This window comes from Micropterus dolomieu, linkage group LG06 (genome assembly GCF_021292245.1).
Source record: "Micropterus dolomieu isolate WLL.071019.BEF.003 ecotype Adirondacks linkage group LG06, ASM2129224v1, whole genome shotgun sequence".
Classification (NCBI taxonomy): Eukaryota; Metazoa; Chordata; class Actinopteri; order Centrarchiformes; family Centrarchidae; genus Micropterus; species Micropterus dolomieu.
In genome coordinates, this window is record NC_060155.1 from 16471467 (window position 1) to 16493112 (window position 21646).

Genomic DNA, 21646 nt, shown 5'->3' on the forward strand with positions numbered 1-21646 from the left:
TAGAATGAGGTGAAGTGGTCGCCCACTGCCGAAGTTGAATTGTCTTGAACTTTTTGTATGCGGAGAGACTGATCCTCGCTATTTGTGAGTTTCCAGAATATATTACTGTTTACTAAATAGGACATCAACAGGAGGGAATTTGCATGGCAGAGCAACCCCCGTAAAACTAGATGAAGGTCTATCAGGTAAAGTTATGTAACGTTGGCCTATAATTTTAATTTAGGTTACAGCTATGTAGCAGACAGAAGCCGTTGCTGTTCACTTGCGGAGTGCTGTCTGATCACCGGAGCAAAGAGCAACTCTGCGGGGCCAAGTGTCTACGCTGTGATTTTAAGAAAATTACTAATGTTCCTAACATTCCTAATTCCCCAATACTAATTTAATTTAATTTATTTATTTATTTGATTGGGACAGTACATGTTAATGAACAAACATGGAATACATGCATGTAAACATGTCGGATTGTAGCTACAAGCTAATTTCCATCCGTAGTCCCACATCAGCATGCAGTGTGTAGCTATCCACTTCGCTATGGCATTTGATTGCTTTTCTTGCTTTTATTTATCTATTTCTCCCACACACTGCATCCAGTGTAGTCTGCCGAAGCCTCCTTCCACTGCTTGTTTGGGTGGGTGATTTGCAGGCTGATCAACATCCCATCCATCCTGTGACCAATTAGTTCAGATTAATTAATGCATAATAATGCAATAATAACGTGTTATTATGTCTTTAGATTATTGGTGGTGTCTGGGGGGAGGGGTCCCCAATAATGTGTGTTTTTAAATTAAAAACAATTGTAGTGTTGAACTCTTGTTTTTAGGGATGGGTATCTAAGATTTTATCAATACTGTTATTGGTTCTTTTTCATTATGGAACGTACTGTTTTAAAAATATATTAATTAAACTAAAGAATACATTTAGAACAGGATTAGAACAGAATATTTTAAACATAACTAAATGTTTTTTTTCAAGAGTAGCAACAGTAATGTTTACAACAGCAAAGTCTATTTATATTACATATGCTTTCTACATGTTCACATGCTTGTTCAACAGGTGTACTAATCAGGTATGGGCTTTTGTTGCACTTATTTACAGTAATGAGCGTAGTTGTCGTCAACTCGAATAATCTTCACATGGTTTACTGTCTCCACCCTTCTGCTGCTGACCACTGACTTTGCTCCATGTTTGTGTTTATGTGAGCTCACACTGAGCAGGAATTTTATGATTTTAGCATAATCACGGGAAATATAGGGTGCGTCGATAGTGAGTTTACTGCGTCCTTTCAGATTTGAATGTGTCAGAGACGCAGGGTGCGTGGGCTACCTATGAAAATCACTCAGATTCCAGCATACCTGTAGCCGCATGACAACGCTGACACAGAAACGCTGCTTTGGGGACTAGTATCATGGACCATGCAAAGCCTCTCTATGAGCGGTAGATGAGAATCACATTTAACTAGGCGTGTCACGGTTGTGAGGTATTGGTACTATTAGTGTTTTGTGCTTCATGTTTCCTGTTTGACTTTGTAGTTCTCTGCCGCTAGTGTTCTTGCCTTGTTTTACTTCCTGTGTTTGCGGCCTCACTGATTGTCTGGTGGTTTCACTTGTGGGTCATTATGTTCTGCTTCCTGATATATTTAAGTGGTTTGCTCCCTTCACTCTGTGCTGGTTCATTGTTTGTTACATACATTTCTCTCTTGTCTGTGAAGGTTCTCAGTCATCCAGGTTGTAGTTATCCAAGGGTGGATAAAATCAAGGACTGGACTTGGTTGAAAATACGTTTCATTCCTCATCAAAGAGACTTTTTCAGTTCTGACTGACTGGTAGTGAAACTCAGCTGGAAAGTGTGTTTTTCCTCTGTATGTTTTTGGCTTTACTTTTCATGGACTACTCTCGTTTTCAGATGTGGATGTGTTTATTTGGACTGCCTCCATCAGAGCACTTGTAAGTTTCACCTGGTTTCCTAAAAAACCTCACTAACTGCACTTCTTCTAAAACCTCTGTTACCTGTGTTAAGCACTCAGCTGAATGTAACAGAAAAGCCCGGACTGTGCTTGTGATTGTTTACTTATTGTGTCGGTCAAAATTCGTCCATCTGTTTCTGAGTTCATAAATGGCCCAAAAAAGGGTGACGTTGACCTTTGACCTTTTGGGTAAAAAATGTCAAATCACATCATCGTATCCCATTAGACATCTCTGAAAAAATGTTCCATAATTACAGCATCAATTCTTGAGTTATGGCCAAAAATGTGTTTTGTGGGGTCAGAGTAACCTTGACTGTTGACCTTTTGGGTTCACCCTTGAGTCCAAGTGGATGTACCTTATTTAAAGGCATTCCTGAGATATCGTATTCACAAGAATCAAACAGATGGACAGACAACCAGAAAACATAATACCTTAGGACACGGCTGTTGGAGGCACTATAAAAGCAAAAAAAAAGAAGTTTGTATTTGTATAAATAACTCAGAAGTAACTTGCCAACCATCATGATATTATGGTAATTCTAATTTAAACATGTAAAAGTGAAAATTAGCTTGATTTGCTCTGAACTGATGATTTCAGCTGTAGATCATCTGCTTGTAGGTGAAAACACAATCAGAACAATAAGAATAAACTGCACTAAACGATGAAATCACTGATTCACTAGACTGGACAGTCAGTCACAGTACTCTCTGAACAGCCTCTGAAAACTATTCAGCATGCTGAATCGGCTGGATTGCCTTCAAAAGGCTTTGTGAACAGTTCTGGACACCCTGCAAAAACTCCATAAATGGTAGGGCATACATGGTCCATTGTCTGACTGTGGCCTGATGTGTCAGGGCCATGGACATATTAAGAAAACGGAATACTGTGTTCCAAGATGTTTCCTGTTCATTCCTGTGAAAGTGGTTCATTTGGTTCATTCACCAAAGGCTTTCAGGCTTCTGTAGGTTTCTGCAGTTTTCTGTATTGTTGGGCCCACGGAGCATGCACACTAAAGTCTATTCCCAGCTGAATGGCTTGAGAGCATGTGCGTTAGTGACTTCCTCTGGCTGTGCAACCTGACTTCTTGTCGTCTCCCCATACACATGAATGGCATGAAATAAGTCAATTTGGTCTTTTGGTGATGCTCAGAAAATGTGCTTTTGCAACCTTTACTTTTGTAATGCGAAAACATAGACAGAATGAAGTATTTGATAATAAAAATGGAATAAACTGTAAAACACGGAATATTGTGGAATCTGCCAAAATGTGGAAGCAAGTTATAAAAATTGGGGCTTTCTCCTAGCATTATAAGCGTTTTCTGTACAGCACTTAAAGGGGCATTATGGAGTTTCCAGCGGCCACTAGCAGTGCTGTTTTAAGATTGCTACCAGGCGCTCGCTTGAACTCATGAGCGTGCATAATCCAAGACACAACCACTTTCATACAGAAATCCTGCAATAAATGCAGGAACACCAGCATGCAGGCTGTGGATTTTCACTCAGACATGTTCAGGCTCTGTTACTTCAACGTTCCCATCTCAGAGGCAGATCAACACCGGCTCCGTAACCTTACTTCCTTCAGCGCAGCCAGCCGCATATTGGCACAATCCTACGGGAAAAAAGGCCGGACAGCAGCTGTAGACAGGCAGGTAGACTGCTTCACACAATATACTGGAAACTCAGGTAAACCACTACTGCAGCGTTACAGTAAGAGTTTTATCAACTGTAGGTTGAACTAATCCATGATCGTTACATGATCACGGTACATTTACTGCATTTAGCTGACGTGCTACATTGGTAGCTCGCCTGCTGCTTTCAGTAACTATCTTTACTATCTCTGTATCGGGTTCACCGAGGGTGGGGCTCAGCACCTCCTGTGAGCACACCAGCACGCACAAACACACCGTCATATCAAAGTCGGTGCGCAAGCAAGAGCTCATCACTCAACAGGGCAACCACATCGGCAGATGTAAGGCACGGGTTCGTTGTAGACTTAGCAGCTGTGAGTGATACGTGAGAGTAGCCTACATTAGACCCACTTATTACAGTGTGTTCAGCAGCATGGAAGCTATACTGCAGAAGATCTGCAAGAAGAAATGATCAGTAATCAAATATGATAATAACCTATTTATTTTTACGATTCTGCAACAATGAATGAGGCCACTACGCAAGAAACACGTCACAACCCAGTGCTGTTCCTGGGGCTGGGGTTACAAGTTATGCTGGGGAATAACAGTATAGTCAGTGTAGATCCTTACAAATACTGTAATACCGGCCTGTTTGTTTGTTTGTATGTGTGTGTGTCTGTGTGTATTTATGGGAAATCTATAAAAGCAAAGCATGGCACTCTGAGGAAACCTGATTAGGTTTGAGTTGAGCTCAGAAATCAAAATTAATTTAGGAGATGCTCCAGCTCTCTACCATTACCTGATACAGGCTTTCTATTAGTTGCTAGTGCACTACTGATGTGAGGTTGAGGTATGTGAAGTGATTAACAACCATAGCTGTATCATGGGGAACATTCCTCATTGTCATGGTATCTGAATGCAGGTTACATGCCGTATAGCTAAATAGGACATTACTCAGGCTTTAGCGAAAAGGTCCAGACAAAAAAATATATTCTATAGACATTTTCTTTTTTAAGCAATCAATGATTGTAGTCTGAGGTTATATGTTTTAAAAGTTAGTCATTAGGGACTAATGGATATTCATGACTCTCTGCCAGTCATTCATTAGCCAGACATAAATCCATCTGAGAGCTGTGTGTGTGTGTGTGAGTGAGTGTGTTTGTTTGTGTATATGGATGCATGCATTCACATATGCACTATACTGTGCTTCTGGCATGCCGTGACACATTTGCATTATCCCATTTCCACACAGGAACTGGGTTTGAGAGAGACATGCTCCTTTGTACTTTAACACAAGCACCAATGGGACTTGTGTTTTCAGCAATTCTCTCTTATCTTCTTTTACTCTTTGTGATGGCATGTAGAGTGACATTTTCATTTGCTAAACTTACCCAAGTAGCACAAGGATATAGCTCAGGTGTTTTACAACAGGTCAAATCCATAAAAAAGGGTTAGAGATAACTATGAAAAAGGTGATCTTCAAGTCCAGTTGCCCTTGACTTTAACCTTTGTTGGGTGACATTGTGATATTTATTTTATCAAGTTAAACAGTTATAGTTCACTAATAGGGAACTAAAACGCCTCAACAACCTAAGGCTTGTGCTCAGCCAAGGACAGTTTGCCTTTGGACTGGACTGTGTTAAATAAGAGCAACTTGTGTTGATGTTCTAGATAAAATAAAATATTTTCTTTGTAAAACTCACTTTCTACCAAGGTTTATGCATGACACATTCTTTGATTATTTGTGGGCTTAGGCAGACATAAGTTTTGAGCTGTGGCCAAATATCCCCTAGCCTTAACATTAAGCTCAAAAAGCCAGTCTTTACTCCAAAGATTCATGATTTTCAAAATCAATCTGTTCAACTTCTCCAGTGGGTATAAAATGTAGTTAAAGATGGATGAGAGATAGCCATGGATATGATATAGAGGGATATTCGGCCAATCCCAGGACACCCATTTTTCTTTTTTTTTTATCAAAACACGAACAAAATACCCGTCTCCCACTGAAAACTCACAATATTATGTCCCATGTGTCACTCACCTTCAGCCATCATTATCCTTGCACCATCTCAAATCCAAACCAGTGTTATGACCTGATGGTTTCCATTCCAAAGTAATGTCCATTCAGCAATATGCTATAAATCTCCTCTGGAACATCCAGTCTATATAAATGACAGATCATTACCATTAACTTCAGAACTAATCCTTTCATATGGAAATGTATTAAAATATCTCTCTACCACGAGGTAGATGAGGGGTTACCTAGATCCATTTAAGCAGAATACATTACTTTACCAAGCAATTAATATTACAGACAGGAAACTGACACATGAGCAAAAAATTCAAGAACAATAAAGTTGAATTTAGGGCTGAAACGATTCATCGATTAAATAGATAAAATTGATTAATAAAATGCATCGACGCAAATTTTTTGCGTCAATGCTTCGTTTAATCCATTTAACTATACAGCACAGTGTTTCACAGGGACATTTATTACTGTCGCACATCGCGCTTACACAGTGAACACAACGTGATTATGATGGAGCTGTTTGCAAAGTGGAGGAAGAGACGGAACATAGCGAGGGACAAGTGTCCAAAGTATGGGATTATTTCAAGCTAAAGAAAACTCTGTAATGTTACCGTCCATCCAACGTAAAACAAAACTTATGCCGCCTCAGCAACAGCACGACGGGACCTGATCAGAAAGCCCCGAACTGCACCTTTTAACTCACCTCCAGCTCTCTCTGTAGCTCAAACAATCCTCCCAGATTCTTTGTCTTTATAGTTGCCATCTTTATAATAACAAACAGCTGTTTCGTGTGCAGGATCGCTCAGTTCCCGTTTCTCATTTCCCGTATGTTTTCTTGACAAATGTGGTTTGGAGACCAGCATTGGGTGACACAGCCGCTATCAGCTCCTGTAGTGTGTGACCCCCTGTCACCGATCAGTCACGTAGTGTGAACACCTATAACCTATAACTTGTACTCGGGTGATGTTTTTGTTTGTAAAGCAGCAGTCTGGTTGTTGGTCTGATGTTTGCTGTATGACACTATGAATTTCCGAGCAAAAGTACTTCTTAAACGACGCATCACTGATTCATTGAAATAATCTATAGATGCTTTGAATACGAAAATCATCGTTAGCTGCAGCCCTAGTTGAATTAAGAAGAGAAGAAGTCTGTGTTAGTGTGTTTGGTAGGTGGGATGGAAGTGTGGACTGGAGTGAGGTGGAGTGAGATGGAGTGAGACGGTGGGAGCAAGAAAAGTTGTGGAACAGCAAATTTGCAGTAAGCTAATGAGTGTACCAAGGGGCACATTAGTTATTTATTTCCTGAGCTTGTTTCGTTAAGAGAAGGGCACAGCAATTAGCTTTGAGGAGATGACATCCCTAAGCGCCCTTGTGCTCGGCTGCGAGGCAACACAAGAGCCCTGTCTGAAATGCTAAACAACCTGTAGGGTCTGGTGTGAGGGGGACGGGAAATAGCGTCACACATGTGACCTGGCATCTCTAAAGCAGCGTGGCCACCTGGAGCTAAATTATGTGGGAGTGAGAGAAAGAGATAGTGGCTGGCTTGAAATCCACCGCAGCTGAAAAAGAGAAAGGTTATGTGGATGGTGACTCAGCTTTGCATATGAAACAGAGTCTGACATTATTTTTTCTCATTTTTACATTTTTCTCTCTCTTCAAATCTTTAAATGAATCTGAGTTCAGTTGAGAAAAAACGCAATTATGTTTTCTATTAGCCTGTGACTTTTATTTTCTTAGCAATGAAGAAAACTATTAGTGCAGTCTTTTAGATTGCAATTACTGGCTCCAGAAAAAATATATATTGCGATCAATAATATGTCATTAAAGGAAAAGATGAGGTTTGAGGAATGAAAGTAACAGAGCCGGAGCTGCAACAGTATGTGTAAGGTCCCATTTTCAAGCAAGCCCTTAGACACCAAGGCACATACACACGCACATTTCCCCAAAATGCACTGTCGTCAGGTCCATCTTGTGAATGCCATCAATAAATAATCTGACTCTTTTTTTAACGCATTTTTAAGAATACCAGGTGATGATATTTTTCAAAGGGAACACATTCAGTGCACCTGCTGATACACACAGAATATGCCAACATAAAAAAAGATCAAAGGAAAACGCCTCTTGTCTTCCACAACAGAAATTCCTATTTGTGCACCTTCATTAAAGGAGGCGATGTGCTCCAAACAAGAGAGGATGGAGCCTCGTTTGAAATGTCAGCCTTCTAAGATATTAATTGGAGCTGAGGCCCTCCAATCAAGAGAACAAAACAGTGTGTCCACAGAGGTGAGTGGTAATGAGCTGTGCTTCTATGTGGGGGGAAGTCTGGCTGATTGAAATTACACAGCAGTGTCTGACCAGACCGTAAACATAGTCATTTAGTCCATAATCAGTGCAGCATCATCCTAGTTTTCTCTACAGTGGGATTCCAAGATAGGGAGGTTTAAAATAGTTACAGTACATTTAATATTAAAATCATCTCTCCCAGTACAGTAAAAATGTATATGGAATTATATTGGTTTGAATTGTTTTGTTCAACCCAGTACATTTGAATAGCTGGCCAATTTAAATGAACCCTTGCTGCGTCAGCCCTAACTAAATAACTTCTAATATTGTTCTAACAGTAATTCATGAAGCACAATTAAAACAGCAGTGTTCAAGAGGTCTAAATGGAGACCAAATCATTACGACCTAAAGGTGACCCCTGGGACAACACATCTATAAATTACATTTAGTTAATAATGCTAAGCTTTTAAAATGTGTCACTTCAAATGTACTGCAAAGAGCGAAAAGTACCCAATATCCAGTAATCCAGTAGTAAAAGTGCTTTGATTTGATGATTATCGTTTTCCGGACTTATTTATTGAACGGGCTGCATTTGTTTCATGAAAGCAATGATCAAATAGGAAAAATTCCTTCCTCACTCAAATCCTCAAGACAATCTAGTGCTTTGTCCTTGTGATTGTTTTTTGGCTTTTTATTTAGTCATAAAAATAAAGGAAGAAAAACTCTGGCCTCATTACCAACTTTTACCAAGCATGCAGAATGCAGCAGTGCCTGGAGGAAGTGGATTGCACACACGCTGAAATTAAACAGCCTGACACAAACTCTGAGAATTACCTGGACAAACAAATGTACAGGCTTCTTGTGCTTACAGGTAAACTTTTATGCGTGCTGATTAAAAATGATCTATATATGATGTGTTCGCCTGTGTGTTTGCAAATTTGACTACATGAAAGATGAGATAATCTCCTGAGAGGAGTGGTGCTCCAAAGTGAAGATGCCGTTCCTATGATTCTGTTGGGGATAATGCCCTGCCTTATGAAGCAATATGCTAATGGAAGTATAAACACACAGGAGCATATTGGCTTGTCTCATGTAAAGAACAGTGACTCTTGCTCTTTTTGAGGTTTAAAAGCAAGAAATTTAGAGAGTACTTCACTTCTTTATTTCTGACTCCTACTGTATGTGTTGCATAAATTCTGTGTGGCAAAAAACACTATGCCTGAGCAAAATGTTACAACTGCTATGCAATATGACAGAGAGTCCAGCCGCCCACTCAGCCTAACAACTTCAGAACACAGTGCAACAAAACAGAGGTGAGAAAGGAGTGAAATGTACTCACCAAACTTTTTGATCCTTAATTGGCCACTAATAAGTCTTGAGTTTACTTAACAATTTGCGTTCTTGTAAATGTGAAATTACACCACTGAATACAGGTTTTGCTCATAAGTTGAAGAAGATGTGCATGCGACAACAAAATATATATTTAAAAGTAATTTATTTTGAATGTGTATGTTGAATATGTTTTTTGCTGATTTTGCTCTTGCATGTAAAACACCACATGCAAAAATGTGCATCATTTCTAGTGAAAAGACTAATTTCTGATGAATTATTTTGATTGCTTATTTTTGGCAAATGGTATACACATGCATGGTATAAAATGCATTGTTCACTCAGACACCCTTCACAAAGGTAATGCAAAATAATAATAATAATAATAATAATAATGTCTGATGGCTACATTTTTCCTTGTAGGCAGGGTAAACAACTACCAACACACATCTTTTCAGATAAAACTTCACTTTTCTGTGTCTGTTGGTTTCCTGTTTTGTCTGCCCTTGGTGTCCTGGTATTACTTTAATTCCTGTCTGCATCTTCCCTGATGATTCCTAATGTGTCCCACCTGTGATTAACCATGCATGCTTTTCAGTCTATACATTTTGTCCTGGTGTTCCCTTAATGTTTGCCAGTCAGTCTTTTCTCTTTGCATCCGCCTGAACCCCTGCCTGTTTGCCCGCCGTCTATGTGTCTTTGGATCAGAGCGGGTCCTGACCTCCCTGAGGCCCTAAGCTAAATTCTACTATGGGGCCCTCCTACCTGACTTGTGAGCCATGTAAACAATTTGGCATTGCTGCACAGTCACACCTGACACTACAGTGCTCTCACTACAATCCCCCTTCTGACCCCCTCTGAGCTACTCGCATCTGATGCTGGCTCTAAATCTCTGGCTGTGCTCCTACCGGATGAGGCTGCTTGTATTTCACCTTTGTCTGTGGGCTAAAGAAGTCTGTACTGGGTCTGTGATAGTACTGGCTGAGGCTAGATTTGGATCAACTGTGCTTATACTACGATTCAGCATTTACTCTACTGACAAACTTAAGCATAGCCCCTGTAAATTATAGATAACAATACTTGCTAGATATTAATGTTATCAGCTTCATCAGGCCCATTCAAACTGGCATTTTCAACACATTTTCAAGTATAAAATACTATCTAGGCTACTGTGACTTGACTGAATACATACTTATTTACTGAGATGTGCATTCATATTGCCCATTGCTTTCCATCCTTGCAATCCTTGCATTAGTCCAGAGTGGTAACAAAACCTTGACTGATAATTAATAATAATAATAATAATTCTGTTGTTTTAAAATGTGCGCCTATGAGGAGCACAATTATCATTTCCTACTTGACGTGCGTAGTGAGCGTGTAGGATGGCGCAGCTGTAATTTAGGTTATTATTTCTCATCTGCCTGGCACCCTGTAAAATTGCTTGTTCTGTTTGTCTGTGGACTTTGGACTTTATGTTGCCCTTTTGGATTAAATGTTCTTTGTTGGATTACCCTGTTTCAGCTGGGTTGCTACGTCTGGATTGTCTTAATATTACAACAGTAAGTCGTACACTTTCTGTTTTTCCAATTAATAAATCAATAAACTCTACTCGCAGTGTTTAGTGTCTAAAACCCGTTTCCTGCTTGAGCTCTCAGCATCTTTTGTGACACTTTTCACCAGTGATGAGGGTTTGAGTGAAAGAACATATCATTTCTTCGTGTGGACTAGACTTGATGTCGATCGGTGACCTCCTTGGGATGATGTGTCCTTCTGTGTCAATACTTCATGTTCGGAGATCAACCTGCCCATACTGTCAGGTTGTGAACTCCTTTGTTTGGACCTCCATTCCCACCATTATCGGTCTATATTCTGACTTCCTCCTGTACCATTAGTTGCCTTTCATTAGGACGCTTTCAGCACAGTCTCTCCTATAATGAAACAGCCGTGTGTTTAGTTTTTTTCTGCTGCCTCAGACCAATGCAGACATGTCATCACCAACTGCTGCTGCCTGGTCCAAAGTGTCACAGTTAGCCTGCCTGGTGTAGACACAGCCTGGAAGTCTAACGCTGAAGTAGAGCAGCAGCATTTTAAATATAAAAAATATAAAAACATATATTCAAAACTCTAATGCTGGAACGGAATATTTCTTCTGTTTGTATCTCACCAGTCTAACTCTTGTTTTTTGTTTTATTTTACGAGAACCATGTTCTGTTACTAGCCAAGCCCCACGTGTATGTCTGTGGCATTTGATGCCATCTGCATTCATGTGCTTGTGTGTGTACATCTGCACCTGTCAGATAAACACTGCGGATGAAAATGTTTGCCATTTTTTTACCCTGTTTGTCAGGGTTGTTATGGAATCTCCGCTACACTGGAGAAAATAGAAATTATCTGTATTTTCTTGGCTTGTCAGGTTCTCGTGTATCTGTGCATGTGCCTGTGTGTGTGTTGTGTCTTGTAAGGGGGATATCTATGTCTTCTGAAAATGTAAGAACTTTCACCACACAAAATCTGTAAGTAGGACCATAGCTCTGCTGTTGTATAAGTAAAAGCTCTTATAATAACTGACAAGCAGTATCAAGCAAAGATTTGTATCCCTGTAATCAAATGTGTTTGTCCACTGATGGAAAAATCATCATTTAGCAATTTGAGAGGCACATAGGTTGATTTTAAGAGGAACACACGTCACATGCTCCTAGTTTTTGTAATTACACCAACAGCCCTCTGCCCCTGGTCAGAGATGAAGGAATACTGAAGAAGGGTAGACAGACTTTCACACATACATAAAATGTGGTCTATTGTGCATTTACAGCTGTGTGCATGGGTGCATGGCCTCTAATCTTAGAGGACTTTGTTTTTATTATGTAGATTTTTTTTTTTTTTTTTGCCTGCGCCTGCTTTTGTTGAGTTATTACTGGGAACAACCATGTTTAACATCACAGCAAGATGATTCAACTTTCACGTCCTCCTAACACCACATTGAGAGCAGAAAGGGAGAACATAAATAGAGGGAGAGATGAAGGTAAGATGTGGAGGCTAAGGTAAGTAGTGGACAGAATCACTCCCAAACACAAAAATGACTGATACAGGAGCAGAGGAACAGACAAATAGAGTAAAGAAATCATGGGCATGTAGTGCTAAACACTGATGTGTAACATATATTTTAAAGCCTACCTGTTGCTGGTGAGCAAATGGCAGCAGATTAAAAGGACAGGAAAAAATACATGGTGCTGTTGCTTGCTTGATTAGATGGCACCTGGCTGTGTTTGCACAAGTATGTGCTTGAGTACATCAGGTTGCATACTAGGGTGAGCACCAGACCCTCAGCAAAGGAGATCCGATGGTGTGTCTGTCTGCCTGGTTAAGTTTTTGTCGTTGTCTTTGTTCTTTGCTTCAATAAAGTTTGCCATCAAAGAAAAAGGCCAAGAATAGTTTTTTTTTTCCAGCAGCACCCCCCTGCTGCGAGTGGTGAAGAAATTTCCTTTTGAACATATTTACTTCACAAATAAGATGTTGCTGAAAACGACAGTCACTGACAGACTTTATATCTGAAACTGTGACTCATTGGACTTCCCAGGAATTGCGCCATATGCCTGCAGGGGTTGATTGCAAGAGCACTTAGTCGTCAAGTATACAGTACACATGTAGCTCTCCATATCATCAACCTCTAGATGTTAGAAACACGGCTAATTCATATTCTGCAGGGATTTCAGATGCACTTTATTACTCTGCTGGGGGAAAATGAATAGAATGATTGTATTCAGTATTACTGGCTAAAATTAAGTCTGATTATTTTGATGTTCAACCCATTCTTTGTGATAATTCATTTATTTTTGTCCTTTGCGTGAAATACTTGCCCAATTTTTCCTCAAACAAAATTGTCCTCCAACCATCCTCTTATCGCAAAACACAGCTTATCATCCTCTACGCGAATCAATTACGCACAGACAGCAAAGACTTTGGCAAATTTACACAGCAGGGCATTAGCTTTGATGAGGGAGCCACATATCCAAACTATTTACCTCTGTAATGTTTACCCTTTCTGTTCATCCTCCAAAATACATTACCCAATTTTTTCTTTACCCTACCCATCTCCAATTCTATATCACCAGAGCATTACAAACATATTTCCCCCACTGTATACATTTTCATTAAAATGCTCTTTGCCTTTTCAAAATGCATGGATGTCTTTAATTTAAGTGAAGAGGCAGTGAACCGCTGCAAAGCTTTAATTTCAGTTTCTTATGAATCCCCCCCACCACCACCCTTCCATCTTCACACACTCTTTATTCCCAAGGGACAGACAGAGACAGAGAGGGGGAGAGATTTTGGTGCTTCAAGGCACAACCTCAGCCACCCAGAAAAAGCTAACAAACTTCAGCTTTAGAGCATGAAGAGGAAAGAAATGCTTACATTTGTATAAATTAGCATGCAGTATAAAAGGCAAGGTCAAAAAATGTTGGCATTCACTTTGGGTGAATGAAAAATCAAGGTGGGGAGATGGCAGTGGTATATGTGAATTTAAATCAGATCTGCCTTTTCTCCTTCCAGACACATTATACAGGCTATGTGGCTTCACCATCAAAATGTGTCCCATCCTATTTTCTGCTCCTGTCCTTTAGACACCCTCCATCTGCCAAATACATGTCAAATTATTTCTACTTTCACTGTTCTGATGTCATGAATACACTGGGCTCAAGCAGAAATGTACAAAGTGCTTTCAGACATATTTTAAGAATAATTTACACTGTGTCTGCTAGTTTGCATGAGATGGGTAGCAATACCAACCCATTAATCATAGTCAGGTCTGGCGTTCTTATCTCCCTGTCTCCTATCATCTCAGCCAAGAGGAACTAAGACCATCTCTGCGGACCTTTCAATCAGCCACCTTTAGACGGCTCTTTGAATTAAATCTTAGAGGAAATTTATGGACATAAATTCAGAGCCGGGTCTGACCATCTAATTTCATAAATACAATAGCAGCGACTTGTTCAACATTAAAATACCCCTGAGGCAATAAACAATGCAACAGTGGTTCTGGATCTCTTCAAAACAGATGGTTTTCATGGTGTTTGGCAATAAGGAATTGTCAGAAGAACATCCAGCAGTGCAAAAATGAATATTGCCAATAAAATAGGCTTGCGGATTACTTTGGCATCAGATTAAAGACTACATACAGTATATCTGTGTTGAAGGGACATGTTTATAGCACTGGCTGTTATTAGCAGGGCACTGCCTTGAGGGAATTGGATTGGATATTGTAGTTGGTACAACATTCTGTAATGAGAAAAAGAATGAATAGCTCAACATTTTAGGAAATTTCTTCAAGAGTTAGATCAGAAGATTGATACCATTCATGAAGCTATGGCCAGCAGCCAATTAGCTCAGCATAAAGAATGGCAACGTGGAAACGTGGAAGTGATGGCACCTGGCCAAGATTTCCCTTTTTGTTTTTACAGTTTGTATGGATTAAACAAACAATATATAATGTGTTAATTAGTTTTGGTGTGCTGGTGCTGGTGGGTGGATTTTGTTACCAATGGACATTGCCGGACTAGATTTTTCCCCGTTTACTGTCTTTTTGCTAAGCTACACTAACCGGCTGCTGGCTGTAGTTTCATATTTACTGTACAGACATGAGAGTGGTATCAACCTACTCATCTAACTCTCGGCAAGAAAGCGAATAAGCTGATGTAAGAGCTTTGTTTTTGTTTTTTCTCCTTAATGTCAACTGACCTGATAAAAACAAGGGTAGCAGAGTCGGCGTGCACGTATCACAGCGTATCAGCAGATCACTTCAGCCTGCCAAGCACAGTTAACATCAGATCATGTTTGATTCCTGTCAGCATCTGTAACCACAACCCTTGCTTGTTGCCAACTCGTCCCCTTTAGCAATCCTACCAAGGCTGTCCCTCACTTGACCCGTAACACTGTTTGGGAATGTGCAGTCATAACATGTTATGTCCCAATCATAACATCTGTGGACAGAAGCATATGGGAGAGCTCTTGTTATGAACACTAATGACAGCTGAAGCCTTGAACTGCAGAGGACGAGCGCCTCAGAAGAGCAATAATATGCACATTGTGATTTTTATTTCTCTTCACCGCTCAGGTCAGCTGTTGGAGTTTTAGAGGTTTGATTTGGCCCACATAAATCTGTCGCCCCAGTGGGCAGCTGTTCAGCGCGGCCGCTTTTTGTATCTCTGCAAGGTCGTGTGGGAACTAAATGGCAGGGGTGGGAGCCCAACTCTTACTTTAACGCTATGGCATGTAGACACACCATGGAGATGGGAGGAGAGTTTGTCCTCACAGAGTCAATGGATGAGGAAGCTTTTATAGCTACCCATTCATAGTCTCTCCATTTCACTGGGTTTATGAAGTGCACCCGACTTCACTGCTATCTTTAGATCTTGTGCATCTTGATAGTTTTATACATTTTTATTTTACTTTCTAGTGTATGTAAGTATAGACTTTAAATAATGACTTTCATCTAATAGGGGTAATACTGTAGTCAGTGTTTGATTTGCTCCTTTCGGGTGTGTTCAATATAATCAACATGTTTTGCTGTTGGATGGCCACGGTCCACTGAAAATGGGCTGGGTCTAACTGTCTGTAGATGGTAATGTTACATTTAAATACAGATTAATCATAAGAGCCTAATTCATCACCATGACAGCTGTGAAAACATCCTGCCAAGCCCCCAATCCACTTCTTCCTCCTCTCCGTCCCCTCCGGTCTTTTCAGATTCCCCCTTAAAAAGAACCACTTTTTGAAATCCCCATGCATGACTGTAGAATATGTATGGCTATGAGGATATTCATATGCTAATAGCTTTAGAGCTGAGAGTGCAGATTAACCAAGCTTGACAGAGGCCCATGTGACCCCGAGAACATTTCAGGAGGCCAGGGAAAACATCGATCATGTGACACCGGCACCGGTTGAGGCCGGACAGGGCTCGGTCAAGATGGATGCTCTTTCAGGCAGCACATATAAATCTCCGGGAAGGTTTGAAAATATTGAAATTAGAGCTGAATTATAACAAATAACGTTGGCTGCCTCTCCGCAGGAAATGTGTCATCTATCCTCTTGACTCTCGCTATTTGCCTGTGTCAGAATGTGTGTGTGAGAGGGAGAAAAAAAAACAAAGACATTGTGTTTTGTGAGACATAGAGAAAAAACAGTTTGAACATGTGCGTTTTCAGCTTGTGTGTTCAGTAATGTGACTCTAACAGGGGTCTGAGTCCTGAAGTACTCACTGTAAGATAGGACGAGTGCTGTCATGACCAAAATGTGAAAGAGGACCCTGCAACTGATTCATATAACCTGTGAAATGTGTGTGGGAGAGCAAGACAAACGGAGCAGGAGCCTGTGGTTGTGTGACCTCACTGAAGCCAGACAGCATGTGACACCCCCCCGACTCTAAATGCTTTCAGGTAATGGCATTTGTGTGGTGTGAGGGTACAACTACAGACCCAAAGAATCTGCTTCAGACAAGTGCTGTACAACAGCAGCCCCTAGCCTCGCCTAGGAGTGAAATGCTCCATTCCTATAAGCACTACATTCACACATGGCAAATTGATTCATGAATCATTCAAATCTCTCCGCACCTACCTGGCAGCGGGGTCTGAAAATGGCCTTCTTTAAGATCAACTCTGCCGTTAAAAGCATACAATGCTTTTGATGTAGAATAAAGTGTATTTCATCATCATACTCTAGCAGGAGCGGCAAAGGTGTTCTCGCTCAAACATTTTGGTTTCATACCAAAAGTCGACAATTTGCAAAACATCGAGACAGTATAATAGCTGTCTTCAAAGGACTGCTGAGTGAAAATGATATCCTGTAGTGGTAGAGTGTAATGTCACAACAGCAAATTAGTCTGTTAAGTGCTTACACAGCCTAATATCACTGCAGTACTTTCTTATTGATGATACCAAGGAGGAAGTCTACCTTTTCTATTTATTCTAGTGTTCACCCTCTCAACAATACAGATTGCACTTGGTGTGAGCAATAGCCTTTACACAGAGTAGGAACATCATCAGCTTGTTGGCTTTGTGTGTGTGTGTGTGTGTGTGTGTGATGTACTTGTGTGTGCCACATGTGCTGTGTCTGTGTCCATGCATGCACTTTCTGTGCGTGTAAGAGGGAGTGAGATTTGTGCATCCCTGGCTGTACGCAGCATCAGCAGAATATAGATCCCCTAGCTCCCCTGTAAAGGCAGGTTTATCAGTGGCACAGATGCATGAGCTGCATTCTTTACAGCCCCACCACACATACTCTGTGCCCTAACTTTTGTAGGCAAGGAAAGGGAGTATGCAGGAATGTGTCTCCAAATGCATGCGTTCAAGTTCCCATGTAGGCTGTGCATCGTGAGACGCTGCGCCTATCATTCCATAGAGTGCAGTTTTTCACTTCTCTCAAAATGAATGCAACTGTTTAATTTTCCTGTTTGCAGCAGTTGGGAAAAAATCCGGATATGGTCGCTCAGGTCCAAACGTCCCCACTCTTATCACAGCAAGGATGGCAGGAACAATTTATTTCCTGAATGCATGGTTTTACTCAGCTATCACCTCTATTCTCCTGATATTTCCACTCTGAAGGCAACCGAATAAGACAAAACTGTATATGGGCAGGTATCTAAATGTGAACTGCGCTGAGCGTTGAGCATTCATTTTGGCCACCTGTATACATTTTGGAGGGATCCACTTCAGCCCCAGGTGTGTCCCCAGGCATGTACTTAATTTAAAGATAACTTCCTCAAACTCCTCCATAGAATCTAATGACTGTGCAACTAAGTAACTTGGCGTCTGAACAGGGGTCAGCATAAAATGTGTGTGTTTGTGTGTGTGTGTGTGTGTGTGTGTGGGGGGGGGGTATCTCATCCTACACAGTTTTTATGCTTCTTTTTTTCTTTTTCATTTTTACAAGACCACCACTTTCCCAATGGCTATAACTGTCTAAGACTGTCTAAATTTACTTCAAATGAGTCCTCACACAAAGGTTTACATTAGGGGGTTGTTATGTAGGTTTGTAACGTCTGCAAACAGTTCAGCTCTCATTCACACCACTGTAGATGAGCATTCAATGTAAAGTGGCAAATATATATATACACACACACACACACACACACACACACACACACACACGCCACAATGGTGACTGGGTTCTCTAAATTGAACAAACAACAGGTCAGTGTAACCTTGATGCCACAATGTCGCCTATTCAGTTTGCTTTTCCGGCTCCTATCTGCATGGAAGTCTCATTAGATCAGTCAGTATGACAGAGCTGCCCAGGAAGACTAAAGATTTTGTCACAAACTTGATGAATCTCTATGAACACATCATCAGTGCAGTCAGAAAGTATTAGCGCAGTGAGACATTTTCTGTTGTTTTGGCTCTGTGCTCAAGTGGGTTTGAAATGAAACTGAAACTGTAATGTTAAAGTGCACCACCCAACCACCCACAGTCAGGACTTTTACCTGCTACTCATTGTCTCATTTGAAATGCAATGTGCTGGAGAAAAAAACAAAACAATGACACAACGAAACATATCACTGCTGTAATACTCTGACTTCACTGTATGTTTGGATGTGGAGCAACATTCTCTCCATACACAATGCAGGCTTACGTGTATATCATCTACTGTTTGGTTTGTGCCGTGTGTCAGACAAAGGCCCAGTTTTCAAAGACTAGTGATGATCATGTCATGGGCAGCCACCAGTAAGCACCCAGTAGTAATTGATGTATAAACGGGCATTAAGCCCTGCTTCAGAGAAAACCTCTCACTGCCTTTCCATTGCACTGCCTACCACGGAGCCAGCTCAGTATTTATTGAGACACCTGCAAAGCAATCTGGGATATGGCAGGCCCAGATGGCTCCTCTAATCCAGGTAAATTATCTTTGAACCTTTCTGAGTAAACAGACGTGTCATTCTCCTGAAGTCTCCGCTCTTATCGACATGAAAAGATGGTGGTGGTGGAGGATGCGGGTGTGTATGCGTGTGTACACCATAAGAAACTGCAGAGCCACAAACATTGACAGTGGCTCTGTAAATGACTGTGTATCGTCCACGGTTATTATTAGGGATGAAACGAGTACCGGTTTAATGGTAAACCGTTCCCGATGGGTATTATTACCGTACACATTTTAATTACCATGATAACCGGGTACGGTTAACCGCGCTGTTATAATCTCACAGCAAACACTGTCCAGCATCTCCCATAAGCAGGCGCGCATGCGCAGAATGCAACATGGGTTTGTTTGGGTCAATTACAACACGACGAAAGACAACGCTGCGGAGATTTTTTAGTCACTCTGAAGTCCGGTCTTATTTTAGTTTTTATGAGAGTGCTGAGGGAAACTTGATTGAAGAAAATGACCTTACAGTGAACGCAGGGTTAACTTTTAGCTTTGGTTTGTCTCTCTGACTTGCTAACAGTGTGTAAACTGAAGCTCTCAGTGTTGCTACTCTTATATAAAACACTACACGTTGTTCTGTTGCTGTGTGCGTCGTGTGTCGGCTGAGTCTATTCGTCCACTGCACATGATAACACGTTACACAGTTTAGTCAACCAACCAGCATATCTAGAAACGCTACAGACTCCTCTATATTTATGTCAGTTTTTGGGCTCATTACAATTACTATCACTGTCTTCTAAAGACTTATTTATTTCATTCATTTATTTCATTCAATATCATTGTATTACCTTTATAATACAAAATATAAAATCTTGATAATGCACACTTGATGATTTTCATTTGTTTACAAAAGGTATTTGCTGTTATTTTATTTTTTATGCAAACAAAATGGCAATTGTATTTGTAGTTTTCAATATAAAACCTGTTGAAATGGTTTCAGTGTGTGTATCAGTCGTCTTATGAAATTTTCATACCGTTTCATCCCTAGTTATTATTGTGAAAATGTTGGTCAGTAATTCTGAGGAAACTCGAAGCATCTTCTGTTTGCTGCCGGCAAATGTTCAGCACCGGAAAGGATGAGACTGATGAGACTTCTGTTTTAGATGAATAATCTAGCAAATCTTGTCTGTGAAGTCTGGGCTTTAGTAGAGGTAAAACATAGCTACTGTCTATATATGTTCACTGAAAAATTTAATACATTGCGCTTGCATTATCTGATTGGCATCTGCTTCCATGCTCATTCATCAGCTGTTTGGCTACTGGGTGACCAGTGATCCAATCATATCAATGTGGGTGTACAGCGAAGCAATTCTAACCTGATGCTCCTTATTACTAAGCTGATACACTAATGCAGATGCTGTTTGCTGGAGTTCCCTTTACATTCCTTCCGTTTTTGCTATTTTTATGTTCATTTATGTGTTTTTTGAGAGCTGCATCATTGAGCAGCGCCTTTTCTGCCCAAATCTATTTGTTAACGTGTCTCTGACTGTAATAAAATCTTTATTTGTATATGTATTTAGATGGAAAATTTGGGTGGGTGTTCATAAATACATTTATATTGTCATCCACCCAAACATGGAAAATATATTTTTTAATAATTTAGAACATCTATGAAGAAGGTAGTACATAGTGGTACATAGTGTTAATCCATACCAGTAGTTGTAGTTTTATGAAGCAAACATAACTGAACTGAACTGAAATTCTCTCCTAGGTGGCTGAGGCAAGATCCATTTGAACAGGAAGAAGTCTAATGTTGGCTAGCACAAAAAAATCGGTGTTTCTGCACCTTAGAGGGATGAGGCAGATGATGCTCTGTAGCTGTGTCAGTGCAAGATAGAAAGGGCAGGACGAAAGGGGTTGTCTAAGATGGAGTTCAGTTTAGTCCTCCTCCTCTCCTGCGCTAAGGCCTCCAGGGTGTTCAGACTCAGCCCTGCAACAAAGACAGCCTTTATCACCAGTTTGTTTGTCCTGTCTGCATCCCCAGCATTGATGTTTTCGCCCCAGCACACCACTGCACACAACAGTGTGTTAGCCACCACAGATGAGTAGTCTGAAAAATCTGGAGAAGACACACACAGTGTGCACAGTGCCTCCATGTTATCTGCACAGTCCAGAAATGTACTGAAATAAATGGAAAAAGGTTCCAAGACGTCCAGCACTTTGTATTGTAGTTGTGTAAAATTTGGATCATTGGGATTTACCGGAGTTATACTCAAGTCTTATCTGACCAATACTGGAATGAAACAGTGGGTTTAAGGATTGTCTGCTAAGGATTTTCTGCTAAGTGTGATTAGCAGAAAGGGCAGAAAACACTAATCTAGGTCAGGATACTAAAGTATAATCTGTTTTTCTATCTTAAACCAAAAATGAAAAGAGTTTTTGTTTTTCCGGTTTAAATCCAAAAGCGAAAAAACGGGCCCATTTACCATATTATAGGATGATTCTGACAGCATTGTCACCCTTTCATTCCTATGACAGTAGTAGGCAACTTCCACCTCAT

The 21646-nt window shown here is 40.5% G+C and overlaps 2 long non-coding RNA genes across 2 annotated transcripts; both read left to right on the top strand.

Moving 5' to 3' along the window:
• The first annotated feature begins 968 nt into the window (after positions 1–968).
• On the top strand, positions 969–21301 carry LOC123972733. Its single transcript, XR_006825463.1, has 2 exons — positions 969–1066; positions 20858–21301. It is a non-coding gene; the product is annotated as an uncharacterized LOC123972733 (long non-coding RNA).
• LOC123972734 lies at positions 6184–8809 on the top strand. Its single transcript, XR_006825464.1, has 2 exons — positions 6184–7902; positions 8602–8809. It is a non-coding gene; the product is annotated as an uncharacterized LOC123972734 (long non-coding RNA).
• Positions 21302–21646: the final 345 nt, after the last annotated feature.